This window comes from Anser anser (assembly GCF_964211835.1).
Source record: "Anser anser genome assembly, chromosome: 6".
NCBI classification, from domain to species: Eukaryota; Metazoa; Chordata; class Aves; order Anseriformes; family Anatidae; genus Anser; species Anser anser.
The window spans coordinates 41,509,924-41,514,347 of NC_139726.1; positions in this window are offsets into that span (position 1 = coordinate 41,509,924).

Below are 4,424 nucleotides of genomic sequence, written 5' to 3' on the forward strand. Positions count from 1 at the left end.
TATTCCCCGTCATCCTAGCCACAAAAGTCCTCCTACTATCTTCTGGTTTCTTATGGGTCCGAGCTTCATACCCACGATTCCGATATGACCAACTAATGCACCTACTATGAAAAAACTTCCTACCCCTCACACTAGCTCTGTGCCTCTGACACATCAGCATACCTATCTGCTATGCAGGCCTACCTCCTTACATAAGGAAATGTGCCTGAACTACAAAGGGTCACTATGATAAAGTGAACATAGAGGTATAACAGCCCTCTCATTTCCTGTTGACCTTAGAAAAGTAGGAATTGAACCCACACAAGAGAAATCAAAATTCTCCATACTTCCCTTATATTATTTTCTAGTAGAGTCAGCTAATCAAGCTATCGGGCCCATACCCCGAAAATGATGGTTTAACCCCCTCCTCTACTAATGAACCCTTACGCGACCCCAATCATAACCTTCAGCCTCATCTTGGGCACCACAATCACAATTTCCAGCAACCACTGAGTTCTGGCCTGGACAGGACTGGAGATCAACGCACTAGCCATCATTCCCCTAATTGCCAAATCCCACCACCCACGAGCAGTAGAAGCCGCAACGAAATACTTCCTAACCCAAGCAGCTGCTTCCGCCCTGGTCCTATTCTCTAGCATAACCAATGCCTGAGTCACCGGCCAATGAGACATCACACAAATAAACCACCCAACCTCCTGTCTACTACTGACAGCAGCAATCGCTATTAAACTGGGCCTAGTGCCATTTCACTTCTGATTCCCAGAAGTACTACAAGGATCGCCACTAATAACAGCCCTGCTACTCTCGACCCTCATAAAATTCCCCCCACTAACCCTGCTCCTACTAACATCCAAATCCCTCGACCCAGCTCTACTCACCGCCATGGCCCTAGCCTCAACAGCACTAGGAGGCTGAATAGGACTGAACCAAACACAAACACGCAAAATCCTAGCCTTCTCGTCCATCTCCCACTTAGGCTGAATCGCCATCATCCTAGTTTACAGCCCCAAATTGGCCTTACTTACCTTCTACCTATACACAATCATAACATCAGCCGTATTCCTAGCCCTTAACAAAATCAAAGCCCTTAACCTATCCATGATCACAACCTCATGAACAAAAACCCCAGTGCTAAACGCCACCCTAATACTAGTACTTTTATCCCTAGCAGGCCTCCCCCCATTAACAGGCTTTATACCAAAGTGACTTATCATCCAAGAACTAACTAAACAGGAAATAACACCAGCAGCCATGGCAATTGCCATGCTATCACTGCTCAGCCTCTTCTTCTACCTACGCCTCGCATACCACTCAACAATTACCCTTCCCCCCAACTCCTCTAACCACATAAAACAATGATACACTAGCAAAGCCCCAAGCACACCTACTGCGGTCCTTGCCTCACTATCAATCCTCTTACTTCCCCTGTCCCCAATAATACATGCCATTGTCTAGAAACTTAGGATAACACCCCAAACCGAAGGCCTTCAAAGCCTTAAATAAGAGTTAAACCCTCTTAGTTTCTGCACATTAAGACTTACAGAATATTAACCTGTATCTTCTGAATGCAAGTCAGACGCTTTAATTAAGCTAAAGCCTCCCTAGACAGATGGGCTTCGATCCCACAAAACTCTAGTTAACAGCTAAATGCCTAAACCAATTGGCTTCTGCCTACAAAGACCCTGACGCACCCTAGTGCGCATCGATGAGCTTGCAACTCAACATGAATTTCACTACAGAGCCGATAAGAAGAGGAATTAAACCTCTGTAAAAAGGACTACAGCCTAACGCTTCAACACTCAGCCATCTTACCCGTCACCTTCATCAACCGATGACTATTTTCCACTAACCATAAGGATATTGGCACCCTGTACCTCATCTTCGGGGCATGAGCAGGAATAGTCGGCACCGCACTCAGCCTATTAATCCGCGCAGAACTAGGACAACCAGGAACTCTCCTAGGCGACGACCAAATTTACAATGTAATCGTTACCGCTCACGCCTTTGTAATAAGCTTCTTTATAGTCATACCCATCATGATCGGAGGATTCGGCAACTGATTAGTCCCCCTCATAATCGGTGCCCCCGACATAGCATTCCCGCGAATAAACAACATAAGCTTTTGACTCCTCCCCCCATCATTCCTCCTCCTACTAGCCTCATCCACTGTAGAAGCTGGCGCCGGCACAGGCTGAACTGTCTACCCTCCCCTAGCAGGTGACCTTGCCCACGCCGGAGCTTCAGTAGACCTGGCTATCTTCTCACTCCACTTAGCCGGTATCTCCTCCATCCTTGGGGCCATCAACTTTATCACCACAGCCATCAACATAAAACCCCCCGCACTCTCACAATACCAAACCCCACTATTTGTCTGATCCGTACTAATTACCGCCATCCTACTCCTTCTATCACTCCCCGTACTCGCCGCCGGTATTACAATATTACTAACTGATCGAAACCTAAACACCACATTCTTCGACCCCGCTGGAGGAGGAGACCCAATCCTGTACCAACACCTATTCTGATTCTTCGGACACCCAGAAGTCTATATTCTGATCCTACCGGGGTTCGGAATCATCTCACACGTAGTCACGTACTACTCAGGCAAAAAGGAGCCCTTCGGCTACATGGGAATAGTCTGAGCCATACTATCCATCGGCTTCCTAGGATTCATCGTCTGAGCTCACCACATGTTTACAGTAGGAATAGACGTTGATACCCGAGCCTACTTTACATCAGCCACTATAATCATTGCCATCCCTACCGGAATCAAAGTATTTAGCTGACTAGCCACCCTGCACGGAGGAACAATCAAATGAGACCCCCCCCAATACTATGAGCTCTAGGATTTATCTTCCTATTTACCATCGGAGGATTAACAGGAATCGTTCTTGCAAACTCTTCCCTAGACATCGCCCTGCACGACACGTACTACGTAGTTGCCCACTTCCACTACGTCCTATCCATAGGCGCCGTCTTTGCCATTCTAGCAGGATTTACTCACTGATTCCCACTACTCACTGGGTTTACCCTACACCAAACATGAGCAAAAGCCCACTTCGGGGTAATATTTACAGGAGTAAACCTAACGTTCTTCCCCCAGCACTTCCTAGGCCTAGCAGGAATACCCCGACGATACTCGGACTATCCCGACGCCTACACACTATGAAACACCATTTCCTCCTAGTCCTAGGACTTAGAGAAACTCCAGTACTAAAAATAGTAAACACAAGCAATAATTTCATATACTTCACTCTCACTCACCACTCAACTATCAGCTAACCACACCCCCGTCCACATAGCTTAACACAAAGCATGGCACTGAAGTTGCCAAGATGGCATAAAACATGCCTGCGGACAAAAGACTTAGTCCTAACCTTACGGTTGGTTTTTGCTAAATATATACATGCAAGTATCCGCGCCCCAGTGTAAACGCCCTCGACCACCTACCCCCATACAGGCCTTGAGGAGCGGGTATCAGGCACACCCAAGTAGTAGCCCAAGACGCCTCGCTAAGCCACGCCCCCACGGGTATTCAGCAGTAATTAACATTAAGCAATGAGTGCAAACTTGACTTAGTTATAGCAACAGCCTAACTTCAAGGGTTGGTAAATCTTGTGCCAGCCACCGCGGTCATACAAGAAACCCAAATCAACCGTCCTATTGACACGGCGTAAAGAGTGGTAAAATGCCTATCCTAGCTAACTAAGATCAAAATGCAACTGAGCTGTCATAAGCCCAAGATGCACCTAAACACACCATTAAGATGATCTTAGGAACTAACGACTGATTTAAACCCACGAAAGCCAGGGCCCAAACTGGGATTAGATACCCCACTATGCCTGGCCCTAAATCTTGATACTTACTTTACCGAAGTATCCGCCAGAGAACTACGAGCACAAACGCTTAAAACTCTAAGGACTTGGCGGTGCCCCAAACCCACCTAGAGGAGCCTGTTCTACAATCGATAATCCCCGATTAACCCAACCACCCCTTGCCAACACAGCCTACATACCGCCGTCGCCAGCCCACCTCGAATGAGAGCACAACAGTGGACACAATAGCACCCCGCTAATAAGACAGGTCAAGGTATAGCCTATGGAGTGGAAGAAATGGGCTACATTCCCTATTCATAGGGCACACGGAAAGAAGCGTGAAACCACTTCTGGAAGGCGGATTTAGCAGTAAAGTGGGACAATAGAGCCTACTTTAAGCCGGCCCTGGGGCACGTACATACCGCCCGTCACCCTCCTCAAAAGCCACATCCCACATAACTAATACCATAAATACGCTGAAGATGAGGTAAGTCGTAACAAGGTAAGTGTACCGGAAGGTGTACTTAGAATATCAAGACGTAGCTATAACACCAAAGCACTCAGCTTACACCTGAAAGATATCTACTAGACCGGATCGTCTTGAAACCC